Raw genomic sequence first — 22,571 nt, forward strand, 5'->3', positions numbered from 1 at the left:
ATTCTAGGAGCTAAGTAAACCTCAAACATATACACATGAATTTCAACTTCTGCATATTTGTGGATGACTGCCAACTAGGGAAGATATGCTTTTATTTTTTATTTTTTAAATATTTTAGAAGATTTATTTATTTATTTTAAAAAGAGAGATGGCCTGGGGAAGGCAGAGGGACTGTGAAAGAGAGAAAGAACTCAAGCCCAATCTGCCCTGGGCACCAGTGGGAGGCAGGCTTGATCTCACCACCCTGAGATCAGGACCTGAGCTGAAAACAGGAGCCGCAGGCCCAAACCACAGTGCCACCCAGGTGCCCCGCGAAGAAAGACTTTTTGATCAATTATTTTTGTATGTAATGGTCAACCTTAGACACCCTTACCTGGATGCCCTGTATTTTAAAAACAACATGGCTACTCATTTGCCTGTTTGTTTGTCAACCGGCATTTATTGAGATGCTGATAAGTTCCAGACAGGGCAACAGGGATCAGAGTTGCAAAAATTGAAAAGAATGCTTCCCAAGGACCTCTAGATACCTACGCAAGACAGACAAGGTATTTAAGATGCCGTGTGTCAAATTCCGTAATGGTGATGAATAAAAGGTTAAAAGTACCACAGATGAAGGCATAACTGAATCGGACTGAGAGAATCAGCCAAATGTACTATTATTTCAATTAAATGCTGAAAGTTGCCCATAAACTTGTATTCAAAAGGTCATTGGCAGGGGCACCTGGGTGGCTCAGTGGGTTAAACCTCTGCCTTCCGCTCAGGTCATGATCTCAGGGCCCTGGGATCAAGCCCCACATCGGGCTCTCCGCTCAGCAGGGAGCCTGCTTCCCTTTCGCTCTCTGCCTGCCGCTCTGCCTACTTGTGATCTCTCTCTGTCAAATAAATAAATAAAATCTTTAAAAAAAAAAAAAAGGTTATTGGCAGAGCTCTGCCGCAGGCTTTGCGAAATGCAGAGTCTTGCTACGCTGGCTGCTCCAGCCACCAGAGGGCGCCCTTTCCCCAACCGGAAATCCGTCTGCGCCACACGGAGGCCCAGTTACTGCCGGCCGGGGACTCTTGGAATGTGGTCGAGGTCCCTGGCCCCGAGTGGGTTGGGGGAGAAAGGCGAAGGCTGCACGGGGGTACTTTAAGGGAAGGGTACCTGGGAACACAATCTAGGGGCTAGGACTGAGTCAAAGGATGGCCCCGGGAAATGTGGGGAGGGGGCTGAGGAGATGCGGGTAGGAGGATATGGGCTCCCTGGGGCTCGAGGGGGTGGGAGGCGGTGAGGGCTTTTAGAGGCGGTGGTCTTGGCCTGAGGATATTTAGGCAACAAGAGAGGCAGGCGAGGAGGTCCTGAGGGTATAGAAGTGAGAGGAGGAGGCTTCTGTCTGGAGAGACACCGCCATTGGCTGGGAAGAGCCCCGCCCCAGTCCAGAGGGTGTGGGGGAGGGGGCGAGAGAAGAAATTAGTTAAAAAAGAGAGCATTTGTCACTTAGTTAAAACGTATTCATTAAAGTAGTAGCGACATAAGTCAGATTACAGTTGGATGAATAGAGAATAGGATATAAAGAAATAGGAACAGGAAATACAAATTACTTTTTTTCTCCATGTGTAGCTGTGTAGGAAGGTTGGAATGGGACAGTCACCGAATCGGAAAGTAGGGAGGACACGTAAGGGGAGCACCATAATTTTGCGTAAACATCTTGGGATGGAAAGTGGTAGTGCTCACCAACATCTGGCTTCCCTGCTTCCTTGCAACACCATTGCCCTGTATCCAGCTGCAAACCCTTGCCTTTAGCGCGGGCATATGACTGACTTCTGATCAGAGACGTTTGGGCAGAAATTATGTTCAGCGCTACCAGATATGACCTCTAAAATTTCGTATGGACTCTTCTGTATTCTTTATAAAATTAAAAGAATTCTTGTTTTCTCGTGTGGATGCAGGTGGTCCAGAAGACTTGGTGAAATTGTGGAGCACAGCGGGGGAAAAGCCTTGGTTTCTTAACCACAGTGCGGAAGCTTATTTACTGACACGGTACTGTGACATGATTATCTTTAAATTTAATTTCTGTTTCTTTAAGCCTATGGATATTTGCTTTGCAGTATTTCAGGTTGCAGCAGTTTTTAAAACCAGAGCGTCTAAACTCTTTGAAGGATTTTTAATAATTCCTTAACATGTTTTATTGGGATGTCTGAATATATTCTTTTATTTACTTGTGATTTATTGCCTCCGGTTCCCACAGTCCCCAGAGTTAACATTTGTGCAGTTGGGTGCAGAGAGATGAGCCAAATCCCCTGCACTGACCCCATCAGAAGTCACTCCTCTCCCTCCCCTTCCCTTCACTGCCACCCCAGCTGCTGTTTCTGCACCTGCTGCTGTGGATCTGTACCCAGGTCCTGGCCAGCTTATTCTCTCAAAGTCCCAGGAGTCCTGGAGAGGGCTAGGCAGGCACGTGTTGCTTTGACAACCCCTCCTGTGCTAGTTGCTGCCAGGTGTATCTTTTTTGCTCAGAGACAAGGTCTATAGTTACAAAGGATCTCACTTAGAAACGTAGACCCTGAGATAAAAGTTTGTAACAATTTCAAGAAGGCAACAGCAGAGCCTTAAACCAAATGTGGAGTTCCCTTTCGGGCATGGAACCTTGTACAGCTGAGCAGATTGTCTGGCAACTGAGCCATTAAAATTCCAAAGGTGGTGCAGGTGTAGGTGCTGTTTGATCCAGAGGTTTATAATGTCAGGATTTCATTCTATTTTTCTCTGTAGTTTTTCCGACTTTTCACTCTGAGTTATTTCCTATATTGGTTCCATCCTTTTACTAGCTTCCTGCCTGGAAGAAAAATGTTCATAGGAGTTCCGGGTCTTTTATGAGTGTCTTAGGTAGTGGTAAGCAAAATTGTATTTTTGTTCCATATATGTCATGCCATGTGTTGAGATTCTCGCCAGCTAAATAGGCATGGGTTACATGGCATGTGCTTAGGGGTAGGCTACCTGCTTGGCTTAGTGTAGATTATGTGCTTCACCACTGTCGTAAGGTTTCCTGGAACCAGTGGCTCCCAGCAGGGTAACTAAGGACTTTTGGAAAGTAGGAATTAGTACTGTGGAAGAAATCAGAAATGTCCACCACAGAACATTTCTTGAGTTAATGATTGACAGATTGGAATACTTTATATCCTGGGAGAGGATTTGTAAATATGCTTCTTGTTTCTAAAGTCTTAACTGAAATTGTAACTAGTATCATATAAGCTGCTCTCTAGGTAAATATCACATGACAGTTGTTAAAAAATTGTGATGAGAAACAGATGTCTACTTAGGGATGTTGAAAAGAAGCACTGGGTACAGAAAATGCTTAGTGTTTTTCCAGCACTGCTGGAGAAAGATGTCTCAAGGCTTCAGATGACCAGTACTAGTTATATTCTAGATTTATGTCCCTCTGAAGATTTAAAGAATAAAATACTCGCCTGATGTAAATATCCTTGCAGCAATGGCAACATTTCCTATAATTGTTCTGTGGTTAATGGACAGATTTATATGATTTGGTTTGCCTAATGAAACTGCACACTGAGAGGAAGTGGTATATATAAATTAATAGTAACTACTAATAAGTTATCAATCTAGCTTAAAATAAGCCTTTTAAGAGAGTTCTGATGTGTTCCATCTCCCAAGAAACTGAATGTCATTCAGGAATTGAAAAACCAAAGAAACTAACAAAATTTAAAACAAGTAAACAAAAAGATCTTGATGCTGTTCTCAACTTGTACAGCTGAGGATCTGACCCCTGGTCATGTCATACATTTGTTTGTTCAGTAATTGATTAATTAATACCATGCATTGGGCACTCTAGTGTTCTCAGATTTGTGCTGAGATGCAAAGATAAGGCTAATCTGATAGAGTGGACCTTTGGTCATTAGGCCCAAAATCTTGTTTTCTCATCTTAACAATAAATCCTAGCCATTGTCCCTGATTCCTATGCTTCACTACCAGATTGCAAAAATTCTATTATATAAGTTTAGCTATAATTATATATACTTGTTGATTTTTTCTGGGGAGTCGTACTAAAATTTGTACTTTTATCACATGTTATTATGTTATTTCTCTATCTAGAACTTATATATTAAATAGGAAAAATAGGCATGGAATGAAGAAAAATGTAATGTATTTGTTTTGATTATTAAATAATGCAGCATATAATTTGATTAATTTCAAAGGCATTTATTTTTTACTATGATAGCCACTGAATTTCACTTTTGGGGGCTATGTTGTTTTTTACAAAGCAGATTATTAGATTATAATTCCTTTCCCCAAGTCATTTTTGGTTTGGGTTTTCAATTAGCAAGACAAGCAATTACTACTGTTGAATCTGGCAGCTAGCCACTGTTTTTAATTGAAATGGTATTTTGCAAAATAAAGAGCATGAAGTTATTCAAGGAAGTGGTGTTGATGTGTTAACAGGAGTGAAGTATAAGGAATGGTGATTATATATTTTTAACATGCTAAAAATTTTCCAAATTAACAGTTGGTAAAATTGTTATGAATGTTGCAGCAAATTCATCTACTTCTTGGAGATACTTGAATAATATGGGGGCACTTGCAAAGATGCTTTTTTCAAACAGATCATAACGACATCACAGGAAAGCAGGGACTTAGTTTAAATAGAAATAGCATGGCTTCAGAGTTAGATTGGTCTGGATGATCCCATACTGTCCGTCATTTAGGTGAATGACCATAATTAAATACTGTAAACACGATGAAGCTTCAGTTCTCTGACCTCTAGAAACTGGGTACAGATTTTACAGTACAGATTTTTTGAGTGTGTATGGAGAGTAAATGAGATAATATCTTGGAAAACACATATTTCTGTGTCTGGAGTGTAGGTTTTCAATAAATGGTACACGCTGTTTCTGTGTTTGCTTATTGGGGGCATATTGATAGAAATGTATAGAAAAGCTGATAACTTGTATGAAGAAGTTTTACATTCTACTGGTAGTCTATTAATACATATCAGTATTCAAATCTCACAATATACTTACCTCAGTTTAATTTAGCATCTCCTTCTGCTCAGTTTTTTTTTTTTTTTTCCTTGCTCAGTTTTGTTTTGAGCTTATCTAGAATGAGTCTAAAGTCAGGATTAAAATCTTGCCAAGCCTATGAAGCCTATGCTGACCTCTGAAGTTTATAAATAAAGGTTATATTGCTTTCTGTAAAAACTATAGACTACATGCAAAAAAGAATGATTGCATAATCAAGATAACCAAAGTTAATTAATTATTAATTAATTCATTCATTTTTTTCCCCAACAAATTTTTGTCTGGTGACTATTATAAGTCAGGAATGATTTGGGGCACTGGAAGTTTAATCTAGTTAGTTGAATGGTTTTCAGCCCTGGTCTCGTATTAGAATCACGTGGGAACATTTATAACATTCGAGTGCCTGGGCTCTATACCCAGAGATTCTGATTTAACTAATTTTTGTGAAGCTCAAATGTATTTTAAAATCTCCCCATGGCAATTGTAGTATGTAGCTGTGCTTTGAGAACCACGTATTTAAAATAGTAGATCTCAATCCTGTGAACAATTGTAATCGCCAAGGTAGTTGTAGAAAAATACTAATGTCTGGGTACCATTATTACTTGTGTGAGAGTCTGCAATGTATGTAATGGAAGTCTAGGTCCTTGGATTTCCCACAAGAAGATTTAGGTGGGGATCTGTGCTGGAATATAGACAGCAGGAAGGAAGCAGCAAACACAAAGTTTATTAAAGCAAATGTACACTCTCAAGGTGGGATGGGGGCAGGTTTCAGGAGGTGAACTGGCCTCTGGCTTGTTTTGGTTATTATTGGGTCTCCCAGGGCTCAGAGGAGCTGTAAAGTACAGTGAGGTGGTTTCTAATGGAGGCTGTTTCCGATCATTTGGGGGACGACTCCCACATGTTGGGAGAGGGAGTTTTTTACTCTGTAAGGTTTGTACCTGAACTGTCATGGCAGCCTTTCTCCATCCTGACAGGAGCTGTGCTGGGAATGCAGCTGCGTTATAATGAGTCTTGGGGTTACCCTGGAGCAGAGGTGGAAGAGAAGAGCTCATGCTCCACACCTGTGGCTCTGGATCTATCACCCCTAAGGTCTTGGAAGCCACAAGATCAGGATGTTGTGCCCCTGGACTTTTTAATGTGTAGCTTATTCATCATGGTGCTTGCCTCTAGCTCTTGTTTATATCATTCCCCTTCAAGGACTTAGGACTCTTGCCTCTGGGCTTTCCTTCCTCTGCTTCTGTCTAGCTTCTACTTAACACCATTTTGAAGAATTTGATGTAATTGGCAATTTTAATATGCCGACAAATTTGAGAAGCACTAATTCTGGAAAAGATTAATAGAGGTTATGAATGTATTGAGTATAAAGTTACTGACATTGGGCGTGTCTAGTTTGGATATCAGGGAAGACTGTTCTGAAACAGTGGCTGTTGAACTGAGAACTGAATCATGGGTAGACAGCAGCATTGATGATGTGAACCTAGAAATGGGGGTGGTTCTTCAAGGGGAATGTGTTTAGAGGTCGTGAGAATGCGGAGAATAACAAGGCATGAAGAGCAGGGAAAAAACTGGCATGAATTGTGGCAGGCAAGGTTGGTCACTGGGTTTGATCATGAAAGAGTTACATATCAATTATCAATTTATCAATTATCAATTATCAATTTTGATAAAGTTTTTCTACCCACAGTTTGGCTAGTGAGTTAGAAGGAAGAAAAATGGTTGCAGATCCATTGGGAAGCTCTTAGGATATTCCAAGAGAGAGAGAGAATCATGAATTAGTATAATGTGGTGATAAAGAAAGATGGAAAGGTGAATGGATTTAAGAGAAGGAAGCCTTAGGATCTGCTAATTGATGAATTGGGGGCAGAAGAAGAGGAAAAAATCAAGGATGCCCCACAAGTTTCTGGATTGTGTAATTAAGTGGCACATAATGCCATTTAAAGGGAAACTACTGAGTAAAAATGCGTTTGAAAGGAAAGATCATGCATTGATTTAATTGACTAACATTTGAACCATAGTATTATAAATAAGAACAGGTACATAAAAAGAGGCAAAAAAAAAAAAAAAAGGAAAAAGAAAGCCTATACATAATTAGGGTTAGGTTTAAAATCTGAAATCTCAAAGTAAAAAATATTAAATCAAAATAAAGATATTTGTTGACGTTTCTCTAATTCTTTGTGAAATGACTAAGGTTTCTTCTGAAAGGGAGAAAAAAGCAAGTGGGGGATACTCTAGTCTCTGATTTTTGCTTGCATTCCGTTTTTTTTTTTTCTTTTGGTCATATTAAATAGATATGAATAAACATTAGCAAGGTAAATTAATCTATTCTTTAAATAGGTGGACAGTATTTATATGTATGTAGTACTTTGAAATCCAATTAATGTACTTTTTATTATTGTTCATTCCTGGGAGTTCCTTTTTCTTTTCCATCATTTTCCCTACTCATTTTCACATTTTGTTTTATCTTTTTAAGTTATAATTGACAAAATTGTAAGACATTTAAAATGTAGAATGTGATGATTTGATATAGGTATGCATTGGAAAAGGATTTCCTTCCATTGAGTTCATTGATATATCTATCACCTCATATGAGGTGACTTTGTTTTTGTTTGGTGAGGACATTTAAGTTCCACTCTCTTAGGAAATTTCAGTTCTATAATACAGTGTTATCAACAATAGTCATCATATTAAACATTAAATCCTCAGACTATCTTCACATTTTGAATCAGTAACATTCGTTGCCTAAGGCATATTTATCATAGAACAAAGAAAGCATTGCTCAGATTTGATTAGAAAATCAGAGATTTTTACACTCATAGTATATCAGTGATAACAAATGTACTGGTTTATAAATTACTCAAATTAGTTATTCTACAGATCAGTTTTAAAGCATAAGATCATAAGGGAAGGGAGGAAAACATAAAAGAAGATGAAATCATAGAGGCAGATAAACCATAAGAGACTCTTAATCATAGCAAAAAAACTGTAGGTTGCTGGAGGCATGGGGGTGAGGGATGGAGTAACTGGGTGATGGACATTAAGGAGGGCACATGATATAAGGAGCACTGTGTATTATGTAAGACTGGTGATGAATCACTGAACTGTACCTCTGAAACTAATAATATATTGTATGTTAATTAATTCAAATAATAAATAAAAATTTAAAAAGATAGTGGAAAAAATAAAGATCAGGGATTGAACCTTATGAACTTTTAGCATAGGATTTTTCAAACCAACAGACAGTAAAGTGAGTGTAGGATGCTCATGTAAGAGCAGTTGTCCTGGGCTTGGGAGATCAATTTCTAGGAAATCAAGAGAAGAGAATCAAGAGTATACTCTGGTGTTTGCCTGGGGAAGACATTTTGCCACATGGCTATTTCTTAGAGTCACAATTCTTTGGAAGAGACGGGTAGGGTGGTGATAGAACTACTCAGGTAGATTTGGGAGAATCCCCAAGCCAGACTTTTTTTTACCTTATTTCTCAAGGTAGAGCCCAATCCTATTAATGAAGCCTTGCACCAAGACGAATCTAAGCTGATGGACTGAAGAAAGCTTCACAGAGAACCATATGCTTCAGTATGGCTTTAGGAAAGAAACTATAGCACCTGAATGTCCATGAAAGAGATGTCGTAGTACTGGGATAGAGGAGGGTAGTTACTATAAGAAACTAGATTTGGGGATGACAATGGACAGCAGCAACAGTTAGTCAGCAATACTAACCATTATCGACCAGAGGTTGTTGGGGCATGTCTTATTTTAAGTTATTATTAATTTAATTAATGTAATATAATTGAATAATTATATATTGAGATATATTGAGATATATATTGAGATATATAAGCATAGAAGTACACTGATCGAAAGCACACCGCTCAATGAATCTTACATGTGTATCTCTCTGTATAATGACTGCTGTGGTCATTACCTTTCTTCTACCCCAGAATATTCCCCATGGCCCTTATAATCAGTAATCTACCCCTCTTAAGTAATTACTGTTTTATCATCTTTCATCCGCAGGTAGTTTTGCCAGTTCTTGAAATTCATGTAAATAGAATTACACAGCAAGTTCTCTTTTGTGACAGGCTTCTTTTCCTCAGAATAGTATTTTGAGATGTATCCATGTTTTGATGTGTACTCACTGTTTTTCTTCTCAATTTCTATGTAGTATTTAATTCTATAAATATACTACAGTTTATTGTTTTTATTCTCCTCTTGTTGGACACTTTGATTATTTGCTGTATTCATGCCCTTGTATAATACCCTTCCCTAGAGTGTGAGCTGGAACTAGTGATTTGTTTCTGTTGACTAGAATATGGCATATGTGACATGATGCCGCTTCTGTTAGGTTAAGTTACAAATGACTGATACTTTTGTCTTTTTGGCATTCTCTCTTTATTGCCTTATTGTTTTGTGTGCACTGATGAAGCAAGCTGCGCTTTGAAGATCTGGGGTAGCCTGTGACCCACAGTTAGCAAGAACTAAGGGTTTCAGTCCAGTAGACAATTAGGAACTGAAAACCACTGCCTCCTGTGTTTGGAAGCAGATGAGTCTGTAGATGATACCAGAGCCATGGTTGACATCTTGATTGTAACCTTGTAGGAGACCTGGAAACAGAGGGCCCACCTTAGCTGTGCTCACATTTTGGACACATAGAAACTGTGACATAATGAATATGCATTGTTTTAAGCCTGTAAGCTTTGGGGATAATTTGTTATTCAATAAGAGATAGCTGGTTGAATTGGGTATATTATTTTATAACTGTCAAGTTGGTTGATACCGTTGTTCAGATTCTTACTGAGACAGGTAAACAGCTGGAGCAATTACATGAAAATAGGTTTTGTTAAGACTTTGGACATCAGACAATCATATACAATGATATTTGAGAGATGAGAAACTAATAAGGTAAAGTTGTGATTGCCCAGTTTAGCCTTAAAAAGAGTTTTCAGGCAACATTGCAAGGAAGGGAGACTTACATGGAGTCTAGAAGACTCCCTTATTTGAGGAGCCAGAGCAAACATTTAGGAAGGACAGGAAAGCTTAAGTTCTTAGAGCTGAATATACACAAGGAGAAAGGAGCAAAGAAAGACAACTCTGGAATCTTCGTTGGTTTCCCCTCTAGTGTTCAGTGGATGCATTAACAAATGCATGTGGTAAAACTATATTAAGTCAGGGATAGAACAGTCGCCATTCATCGGGCACTGATTAGACTAGTCAGGTCTTGCCTCTTCACAATAATTAGCTTTAGAGAAATACTGCTTTGGGTCCACATAATGAACTTCCAAGTATTTTAACTATGTTCTAGAACAAAGCCTGAGTATATTTATAGAAATTACATTATATATGTTATATATATTAATGGATATACGGTGTGTGTGAGTGTGTGTGTGTGTGTGTGTGTGTATCTTAGCCAAAATCTAATGAGGTAGAATTCACAATATACTACATCTAATGAAATGTTTTGAAGGGACGCCTGGGTGGCTCAGTTGGTTGGACGACTGCCTTCGGCTCAGGTCATGATCCTGGAGTCTCGGGATCGAGTCCCGCATCGGGCTCCCGGCTCCGCGGGGAGTCCGCTTCTCTCTCTGACCTTCTCCTCACTCATGTTCTCTCTCACTGTCTCTCTCTCAAATAAATAAATAAAAAATCTTAAAAAAAAAAAAAAGAAATGTTTTGAAGCACACAAAAAAGAACCAGAGATGTATGATTATGAGGAGGAAAATAAATCAGTCTAAACCTACCTAGATGTTAGAAATAGCATACAAGGACTAAAGCAGTTATTGTAACTCTGTTCCATAAATTCAAAAAGCAAAGGGAAGTTGGACATTTTATGTAGAGACATGAGTTAAAAAATACATCAACTAAACATTGGATGAGGTTAATGGCATATTAGATATGGAAGGAAAAAGGTGTTACTGAACTTGAAGACATAGTGGTAGAAACTATCCAAAATGAATGCAGTGGGAAAAGGGGGAAAAAAGGAACTGAGGCCAGGAGACCTGGAGGACTACAAGTGGTATAATATATGTATATTGGAGAAAACCCAAACCCAAACTTCTTTCCTCACCGTTTTATCCCCAATATCAAGCAGAGAGCCTAGATTATGGTAGGACTGAATAAAAAATATTTCTTAGGTGAATGAGTTAACATTTAAAGTGAATCAGGAATTGTGAACTTTATATTATTACTGATTTGAAGTATATTTATTAGGCAAGTGAACAAGATCTAAAATCCATTTTGTGGTAAATACTGAATATTATATATTATATACATATATACAAATGTATATATTATTGCTTAAACAGATGTTTAGATCACTATTTTGAATCTTTAGTAATTAAATCTGTTTCTATATGTTGAATAGTCAAGAGGGAGAAAAATACACAGTGAACAAAGAGTTCACATTTGAGCAGCAGAAAAAGATACAGACATGCTACAAACCTGCAAGCACTCACAGTAGAAATACACATTTATTCATAGAATAGAGACAAATTTATTTATTTTATGAGTTCAATAAGAACAGGACTTCTGAAGACAAGTATGAAACAGATCTTCCTAATATTCTTGTGAGCTATTGACTTACATGGCATTTCTAAAAAGTCATTGTAGTCTCTGTCCTATAGCAGTCCTGTGCAGTTCATTTTAATCAAGAGTCGGTGCCGACAGCACTTCCCTTTAATATATAATACCTTTAAGAGATAATTTAAGGGGAATCCCTAAAAATTTCTTTTATAGACAAAAAAGACCTACTACATTTTTTATCAGATTCTTCGTATCTGAGGTTCCTGCTACTTGAAATCATGGAGGCAGGAGCTAGATTTCAGTCTACTACTTTTAAAGAGGCAGAACATATGGGCTGCCCATAATGATTTCCTTTTGAAGAGTACAGTATATAAAGCAGGGGGAAGAATGACTTTACAGTGAAGAAGGCTGACATTTAATCTGTTCTAAGATCATGATTTTATCAAAAAAGTGAAGTAGAAGACATGAATAATATACTTAGTATATAAGAGAGGAATAAGTATCTGTGACAGTGAATAAGAGCAAATTTTGAATAAAATCTAAGAAACTTGACATTCCCTAACTTTGGCTGTTTTTAAATATTAAGCTTTTATTATGTTTTGTTGACCTAAGATTTTATTTGTAAGCACACTGATTGATTCCCTACAGTCTAGATACTTCCCAGTAACTAAGGACTTCAGGACTATGGAACAGGTTAGGTAAGATACTTATTTGATACTGGCTTTACCTTCTTATGCTTTAATGTTTATACTGAAAGCATTTTATTTCAGTATATTATATATATATATAATATTTTATTATATATTTATATTTTATATTTTATTATATATTTTCAGCAGTTTATTTCAAAAACTGGTGACTACACTGTATATTCAAAAGTGAAAAAATAAATATATGACCTGGCTTAAAGAATCTTACAGTCTAGTGAGTGAGCTTAATGCATAAACAATTAAAGTGCAATGCACTGTGTGCTATGATAAGGCAGGGAAGGGAATGCCTAAGCATTCTGGGCTTCCTAGCACAAAGTCTTAGAAAAGTCCTGATCACCCTTGTTTTTTGCTTCATTAAAGTATAAAGTCACTTTTACTCAAAACCCTGCTGTTTTCAAAGCATCTTTCTTTTCTTAGGCCATAATCTTTTTTTTTCTTAATAAAGTCATAGAATATTAATGTTGAGACAATAAAAGGGATACTTAAGCTCATCCATTATATCTTACTAACTCATTCACGAGTCCCATGTGGAGTATCTGAATTAAAGGTCATCTACCCTATGTTTGAGCACCTTTAGGGCTGGAAAACTCAATATATTTTGGAGTAGCCTAGTCCACTGTTGTAACAACCCAATTATTTAAAATGTTCTTTAACATTAACTCTTACTTTTGCTTCTAGTCTTTTTTAATTTATTATAGAACTGCCTTTGTTTCTTTCAACCTTTAAATAGAGGACTTAATAGAAACACATATGTAATTTAAAATTTTAATTACTTTTCAAGTACAAGTGGCAGAATAAATTCATAAACATCAATGAAAACATTTTACGCAGCTTTAATGTATTACATATTTAATAGCTGTCATTTTAGTGGGATATCATTAAATATTATTTCTCAACTTGTGGTAAGTGTGTTTCAGTTAATGTTAATAGTTCATAAAAATTTTTAAGACTATCTCCAACTCATCTAAAAAATATAATTTTGATCAATAAAAAAGTGCTTTTAAATGGCACCATAAAGAGTAATCTAATAGAACTAGGTTAAAGCAAATGAAGTAATGAAGAAATTTTTCTTCATCTGAAAAATTCATTGAAGAATATTTGTGGATTTTAAACACGTCATTAGGAAGCATTATTCTTAGGGATGTGGTATGGAGAAGTACACCTAAAGTGTATATCTAGATATCAAAGGTAGAATGAAAAATACTCAAGTGACTTGAATAATATATTTCTCTTGATTGTTGAATCTATTACAAAAAAAGAATGAAATCAGTTATGTGTGATGTTGAGATTTTATATATAGTAAATAAAACATTAATGAAAATATTAACAGACAGGGGCGCCTGGGTGGCTCAGGTCATGATCCCAGGGTGCTGGGATCGAGCCCTCCATAGGGCTCTCTGCTCAGCAGGGAGCCTGCTTCCCTTCCTCTCTCTCTGCCTGCCTCTCTGCCTACTTGTGATCTGTCTGTCAAATAAATAAATAAAATCCTTAAAAAAATAACAGAAAGAAATAGTATGAAAACTGTATGTTTCTTCACATTCCTTTACATGTTTGCAGTTAGTGTTTATAATGTCTAGAAAGTTATTCAATTTTAATATTCCAAAGTGAGTATTAAACTCTCTGCATTTAAAGAACAATTGCATACCTTTTGTAAAATTAAAACCTAAATTATACTTATTCTTAATTTAACATAATGTTCCCAATTTTGGCTGGCCAACCTTCTATATTTCCTTAAGTGTTCTATAACCTTGATATATATAGAATTGAAGAATGTCAGATGTGGTCAATAAAATGCTACTAATTCTACTTATGTACTTCTAATAATGCAAGTTACAATAAATTTATTCTCTTTATTGTTCTTTATGAGCTCCTCTATGTTTTGAACTTCACAAGTCTTCTTTCACATTAGTGATTACTTTGTCTAGTATACCTACAATGATGTTCACTTTAGTTGCAATTATCTTTACCATGAATATAGACCTTTACTGTCATCTATATTTATTCTTGTTGGCCTTATATGCATTATAGGAGATATATCCACTTATATTCACTGTAGGGGATATATCCATATATCTCTATGGACCTTTATGTCCTCTGCAGATATAGATATATTCTGTAGATATATCCTATCTATTCTTATAGATATAGATATATCACCTACAGTGAATAATATTGTGATGGTTAACCTTATTTGCCACCTTGACTGAATTATGGGGTACCCAGATATTTGACTGTACATTGTTTTTGGTTGTGTCTGAATCATCAAAGTAGATTGGCCCCTGATACAGGTGGAGATCATCCAAACCTTTGAGGGCCCTGCATATGAATTATCATATAATCTCTCTGATATGAGGAATTTGAGAGGCAGGGCAGGGAATCATGGAGGGGAGGGAGGGACAACTGAAACAATATGGGACCTGGGAGGGAAACAAACCATGAGAGACTCTTTTTTTTTTTTTTTAAGTATTTTTAAAAAGCTTTTATTTACTGTTTTGACAGAGAGAGATCACAAGTAGGGAGACAGGGAGGGGGGGGGAAGCAGGCTCCCTGCTGAGCAGAGAGCCCAATGTGGGACTCATTCCCAGGACCCTGAGATCATGACCTATGCCATCCAGATGTCCCCATAAGAGACTCAATCTCAAGGAACAAACTTAGAGTTGTTGGAGGGGAGGAAGGTGGGAGGGATGGGGTGGCTGGGTTATGGGCAATGGGGAGGGTATGTGTTATGGTGAGTGCTATGAATTGTGTTAAGACTGATGAATCACAGACTTGTACCTCTGAAACAAATAATACATTATATATTAATACATTATATGTTAATAGTACATTATATATTTTTTTTTTTTTAAAGTTGGAGGAAGGAAGAATTTGTTCTCTGCTTCACTGTTTGAACCAGGGCAAGAGTATTCTTCTGCCTATTGATTGAGATTTATGCCCTCAGCTCCCTAGTTCTCAGGCCTTTGGACTCAAACTGAGTTATATTTCCACTTGAATTACACCACTTCTTTCCTGGGTCTCCAGCTTGCTGATGGGTGATGGTGGGACTTTCCAGTCTCCATAGTCATGTGAATGAACTTCTTAAATAAATATAAGATATTTTAAGATTTTTAAATATTTTAAATATTACAATCCTCCTATGTATAAAATACATGCTTATATCTATAATATGTATTTTATATATGTATTATATATTTCTCTCTATATATAATCTATATCTATATCTCCTATTGGTTCTTTTCTCTTGATATTCCTATAAAATATATACACTTATGTATGCCTACATATATATATACATATATATATATATAAACTAATATCTTATCATAATATATCACAATGTATGTATTATGATATCTATCTGTCATAACCTCTTTATCTATCATGCCTATGTTTGGGCTTCCAAGCAAGTCTCAGTAGTGAAATAGGTCAGTGATTTGTTTCAAAAGTTTGGAATAAACCAAAGAAACAAAAACAAAAACTTAAAGGATAAAAGCAAAAAGAAAGGAAAATTACTGAAATCATTTGTGTAAAGATATTATAAGTTTTTTAGATGGACAGAAAAGTTACATTAATTTTTGTGAAAGAAATATATATGTTATTTTAGGTAATTAATTTACCTTACAAGTGGGATTTGGTTTCCTAAGACAAGAAATGAAATGGGGTTTCTTCCAGATTGTTTCCTGAAGACATTCTAATATATTCATTAGGTCAAAAAGGCCAATCACATTCCGTGTGTCATTAGAAATAGTATGGGGAACAACCCAGAAAACATCATTATAATGTTATCTTATTTTTCATTGGTATTAGCAAAAAGTTGGAAACATTATGAAAGCTGTCAAGTCCTTTGGAAAATCTGTAGGAACCATGATGTCAAAGGTAACACTAGAACCTCAAGTTCACCAGGACACTTCTCCCCATCCATTTTCTGTTTCTATTTGTCTGTTCTTAGCTTTATTTTGCAAGCTGTTTCCCTTCATATGGTTGGGATGAGGACCAACATTACCCATTCCCAGTTTTAATCATTTTCCCAAGAAAGCATTTTTTTCTCCCCAGTCTCTTCATATCAGTCCTGGACTCTGATTAGTATGCCTTGTTCCCAAACCAATTGCCATCTCCAGGAGAAATGACCTAATTTACGTTGATCAACTTTGTATCAATATATGTACACTGAAACCAGGGAATTGGACATTAAGTTTATAATCAGGAATAGAAGGATATGGAATGATACAGCAGGTGGCCAAAAGCAAGAAACACTATACTCCATTATCTATAGTAACATACTGGATGTAGTGTGTCTCAATCTGTATTACTAAGTATGATTCTGTATAAAAAAATTTAATAAATACAAATTAGAGCTTGGATTAAAAACCATATTGTAGTATGAGACATTTATTGCACCAGAAATCAGGGGTTATATATTCTAGGTTAGTCCCTTAAAATTCATAAAGTCTTGGACAAGTCATCTAAGTGTTGTGTTATATTTTTTAAATTTTAAAATAGGAATTTTACTACTGTAAACGCTAAATTTTCTTCAAGGTGTCATTGAAAATGATACTGGATTTAGAAGAGACTAAATAAAATGGTAAAGGAGAGAAATATTTATAGACCTAACTGTTTTATTTGTCTATATACCTATCTGAAGTAATTATTAATATTATAGTGTTTAAAATGTTTGCTGTCGGAGTGCCTGGGTGGCTCAGTTGGTTCGGGAATCTGCCTTTGGCTCTGCTCATGGTCCCAGGATCCTGGGATGGAGCCTGGCATGGGGCTCCCTGCTTAGCAGGGAGTCTGCTTCTCTCCCTCCCCCTCCCCATGCTCATGCTCTCTCTTTCTCTCCAACTCTGTCTCTCTTAAAAAAAAAAAAAAAAGGAAAGAAAATGTTTGCTGTCTTCTCTGTAATTCCTCAGTGACACTTAAGGTGGGCAGAGACTATTGCATAGATAGATAGATATGCCTACTGATAAATATTTTGTCAAATTATTTGTTAAATTTACTTAATTTTCTTCTTGCTTTTACTGTTATAGCCTTGGAACTTGTACAATTTTATCATGCTGGATTCCAAATGTTGCTACTATATAAAGTTTTGAATAAAACCTCAGTTCCCCTCAGACTATTTACAAGCTTACTCTGAACTATACAAAGTACCCCTGATTAATAAAGTAGCACTAATAAGACTTGCCCTGTAATATGCAACCTTCCATTTCCAAATTTGTTAAATATTCAGAAGCTACCCATAATAGGAAATCTGAGTGGTCTTCACTCTTTCTTTGTCCCTATTATCAATTTTTATATGTGATGGGAAGGAGGATAAGGTATATTTGGTATACTCCTCAGCTCCTTTCTTAAATATTTCACCGTACTGGATACCCAAATGCCAGCTCTACTTTTATCCCTTAATGACTGCTGTGGCTAGACAAGTTACCTGGAAGCTCACAACTTGCACAAATATCTAGAAATACAAAACTAGAAATATCATAATACTTAGAACCATAATGATTTGAGATATTATGGGAGGAGAGCCTAGGGCCAAATTTCTTCCCCCTTCCAAAACTTTCAGTTATGCCTTAAATATCCAAAAAGCAGTGTAGATAGGGTAGATTAGATCATCAGTATTCCTCACAGAATGACTTTCTCATGCATTCATAAGAAAACTATAAGGATAATCCTGTTAGTCCCATTTGTTGCATTTTCAGATGACAGCTTTGGACCATTTTTCTTTCTGTTATCTTGTGGAACAACACAGTAGTATTTTTCTCAAACAAAAAACTCTACAGCTAGCTTTAATTTGCACTTAGATGAGAGTATACTGACATGATGGTTTCTCAATTCGCTATTTATTTCATACTCATAATTATGTTAATGACAAGAAAAGCTATACTTGTATTACAATTATATAATAGTTACAACAAACTATAGAACATATACCATCTTTACAGTCATTGTCATTTTCCCAGGAATAGCTAATAAAATAATGAAAATATAACAAAAGAAAAAAAGCCATTGGAGTCATAGGAACCTGGTTTTAAATCAGGGCTCTATCTATTTCTAGCTCTTGGATATATGGAATTTACCTGCCTTTATGAATGTACACTTTTTGGTCTGTATATAGCGTAACAATATCAGAGCATTTGTGTTAAGAATATAGTATACTGTCTAGAATGTTAACTTTCTTCCTTCCCTCTGTAGTACTCTCATAGAGAGCCCAACTGTCTTCAACTGATTTCTCACCAAATTAGAGAAGAGTGTTTCTTGTGTTTGTATATAATGTTTATGTTAAGAGGTAATATTTTATAATTTACCATGTGTCAATGAAATTGTTGACATAAAAAGGTGATGTAAATCATGAAATTTCCTAAGACTGTACATGTGAAACCAAGTTTCTCAATGGAATTGCATGTCTGCCTGGGAATAGGAGGTAGTTGGCGAGAGTCTTTCTATATTTTATTATTATAACATTTCTTTGTGCTTTATACTTTGTTTTGGCTAAAATTAGCATGCTCACTCATGCCTCAGAACTTCTCTGTGTTATCCCTTGGGGTGAAAGAAATAGAATTACGTGATATGTATAAACAAGGATTAATTTAATCATAGTCAAATCCACATTTGCTGTGTGAGTGAGGTTTGCAGAGGATTCTATATATGATGACGTTAGATATGGTTTGACATCTTGTTTTTTGAGGCTAACAATTTTTGAAAGCATTTAAAAATTACTTGTTATATTATGCAAAATCACACAAAGAAATAAAAATGAATTCAGCAACAAGTTTACTTTGAATTTAATGTTAAAAATAAAATTTCATATCTATTAGCATAGAAATTATTGATGTGATTCTCAAAGGCATCTCTATCTTCTTTGCAAATGGCAGTTGTCTTGCCTAGAGATGCGTGTCTAAACAGTATCGTACTTGGGACATCCTGTTCATTTTTATTCCCAGCATTGTTCATCACTCAACAGCATACTTATTTAGTGGCAGTCTATGAACTCTAGAGTAGGTAACTTTAGTGATAAGGGTACATGTGGGGGAGACTGGGAGAAAGAAGCCTAACATACATGTGGATAACAATGATGTAAGAGGAAATCTTAAGCAATCATACTCCTCCTTGGTTTAAGGTTTAGCTGTTTTGTGGTAAAAAAAATATAGTTTGGGGAGATTGGACTTTATCCAAAAATCAGTTTACAAGTGTCAATTTTTTAAAGCCTTCACAGAGGGAGACATGAATTTGACGCCTCTGTTAGAGCTAAACTTCTGAGAATATCAGGAATCAACATATCAGTTTAATAAAGAGGGAAAAAAATCCATTCAATGTAACATTAAGGTTTGGGATGGAATAGAGTAAGTTGTGGAGTTTCTTTCAGAAGACTAATAGCAAGGTAATGTTAACTTGTGGGATGTTGACAGGTATTGGAAACTGGATTGTATAAAAGAATTGAAGATATCATTAAAATAACAGAGATCACATTTGTTTGTAATATCTCTTAAGTGAGAGAGTAGTGAAAGTGAAAGTAATGATGTTTGAAGTCACTGAAAGTCTTGACTAGTCAAAGCATAGAGGATTGTCAGCCATAAAGGGTTATAGCTTTTGCAGAGTCAAAAATTCAGAAATAGAAGCAATAATATATGCCCGGTATAAATAAATTTATTTGTCTGTGACTATGAGTATGAGCTGGCTGCGATTAGAATCAAAACTATCCTATCATAGTTGGAGCCATTAGAATGGGCTTGGGGTAGATTTAGAATGAGAAAAAAATCTGAATTTGAATCTTAAGACTGTCCTTAAAATTATAAAAAGTCCCTAAAAGCTTGCTTCTCATAAAAAATTGTACAAACTAGAAAAGAAAACATGACTTTGACTATAGGTAGGCTAAAAGATAACACTCATTTAGTCAGCATTTAGGTTTAATTTTAAAAGAACAAATTTAATCATTCCTGAATGATCCCTTAAAAATCTAAAGCTTTAAATAGGAGAATTTTGTTTGTGAAAAATTTTCAGAAAACAACATTTTCATGTGTATGCATTTTTTTTTAAAGGTAAGAAGGGTATTTAGGGTAAATTGAGTAAGGAGTTAAAAATGTTGTCATGATCCTAAAAAACTCATTCTGGTTTCAGTCACTTAAGGAGTTTCTCTATATGGTTTATTAAAAAACATTTTCCTTAATTAGTCACTGTTTAACCTTTATTATATTCTACATATTCCATTCAAAGATCCATAAAAAATAACATCATACCTATCTGGCTATTTTGGCTTTATTTGAGGTATATTTTTTTCCTTTTATTTTATAGATACCCTAAATTTGGGACCATTATTCTCTTGATTTTATTACTAGAACAGGTGCTGTGCTGGGTTTTGGTTACCTAGCTTTGTTCAGGTTAGATTTTCCGAGGCAGGAATAAAAAAAAAAAAATAAGTGTAATGGCTAAAATACAGACCAGGCACCTGCTGTCAAATAAAATCAACATGGAATAAATCACCATTGCCTGTGAGTCAAAATTTTACCTTTACTTTGGCTGTCTGAAGAGCATAGCGCAGCACCTGAGACATCATTATGGGATGGCTTTGTCAAAGGGTGCCATTGCCTTTGATGTCAGATGCCAAAGCATTTATGTTATGCCTGGGATTTATAACATTTTTTTTGGATACATCTTGGTATGGTCATGACCAGAGTTTATTATTATTTGTATATTAGCCATTATTTCATATTTTCTGTTAGGTTTAATGAAAGATTTTTAGTCATACAAGTCACCCTTACATAAAAATTTGGGGGCCCTAGGTGGCCCCCCAGTCATTTAAGCATCTGACTCCTGATTTTGTCTCAGGACATGATCTCAGGGCCTGAGATCAAGCCCCTCATTGGGCTCTATGCTCAGTGGGGAGTCTGCTTGAGATTCTCTCCCTCTGCCCTCAAAATAAATAAATAAATCTTTAAAAAATTGTTTATAAAAACAAGTACTGTATTTTGCTAAGTAGATTTTATGAAAGTCATCCAGTTCATAAAATAAGAAAAAATTGATCCAGTTGAGAAAACCATACTCATTTCAAAATGTATTTTTGCTGAAGTATAATCATATCCCTTGTATTGAACCACTTAAAATAATATAGTGATATACTGGTTCAATTTTTGTTAATACCATTTGGGCATCTACTATGTGTTAAAGTTCTTTTTTAGACATAGTGAAATTTAAGATGATGGGTAAGAGTCAACTTTCCTGTCTATAAATTTGTAATGCACAGTGATCAAAGAAAATAACATATGCATGCCTATATGCATATTTGAGGGAAATAATTTAAGTGACACAATACAGAGGTTCTCAGAATTTAATCCTTGGATTCAGTATCAGTATCACCGGGGAGCTAATTGGGAATGCAGATTTTCAGGTTGTATCTCAGACCTACTAATTCAGAAACTAGAGGGTGAAGCCCAGAAATCTGTATTCTAACAAGCTGTCAAGATTATTCTGATCTGTGATTCAGTTTGTCAATCACTGTGCAGTATATTTACAAACAATATATTCATATTCAGGAAGTAAAAGAGAGAATTGTTCTTTTTTATTGAAAGGAAGACATCTTGGAAAGGCAGTTCTGAGCCAAACTTTCAAGGGAAAGTAATAAAGGAATAATACTACCTATGAGCTAGAATATTTATTTAAATATTACAATAATCTATGAGATTACTTTCACTTTGCAGAAGAGGAAATGATCACAGACTTTAGTGAAATTGCCCAAGGTCACAGACTTAACTCTTGACCAAGACAGGAATTGAAACTTGATATATTAAGATCTCAGTGAGAAGAATGTATAAGAAAAAAAAATTCTTACTCAAATATAGTTTTCTCAGCCTCATGGAGACTCTGCTAGGCAGAATTCTAAGATGGCCCCCAAGATTCCCAGCCTCTGCCATATCTCCCTATCGTTCATTCAAACAATATCTAGACACTGCTGTAAAAGGATTTTAGAAATCAGTTGACCTTACGATAGGGATATTATTTATTTGGTTTTGACCTATTATAGGAGACCTTTAAATCTGAGTCAAGAAGTCAGAGAAAGATGAAATCACAGATTTGAAGCATGAGAAGGATTCCAGGAAGACTTGCTTATTTGAAATGAAGGGAGTCATTTGACAAGGGATGTAGTTGGTTGTTAGTGGCCCCTGACAGTGGCCCCTGGTTGATAGTAAGAAATGGGACATTCATTCATGTGGCCGTAAAGAAATGAATTCTGCCCAAAGCTAGTTAGCTTGGAAGCATACGCTGAACCTCAGATGTGAATTGCAGTCTCAGCTGAAACCATGATTTTGGCCTGGTAAGACCTTGAGCAGAGGGCTCAGGTAAACTCATTGG

General features: G+C 35.9%; 1 long non-coding RNA gene across 1 annotated transcript in view; it reads left to right on the plus strand.

Annotated features, from left to right (window-relative positions):
* Positions 1 to 1,923: 1,923 nt before the first annotated feature.
* LOC125100303 (uncharacterized) overlaps positions 1,924 to 22,571 on the plus strand; it is a 309,117-nt gene continuing 288,469 nt past the window's right edge. The window contains exon 1 of the long non-coding RNA XR_007127495.1: positions 1,924 to 2,017. This is a non-coding gene — a long non-coding RNA (uncharacterized LOC125100303). The remainder of the gene's footprint in view (positions 2,018 to 22,571) is intronic.

The sequence above is a fragment of the Lutra lutra genome, chromosome 5 (genome assembly GCF_902655055.1).
Source record: "Lutra lutra chromosome 5, mLutLut1.2, whole genome shotgun sequence".
Classification (NCBI taxonomy): domain Eukaryota; kingdom Metazoa; phylum Chordata; class Mammalia; order Carnivora; family Mustelidae; genus Lutra; species Lutra lutra.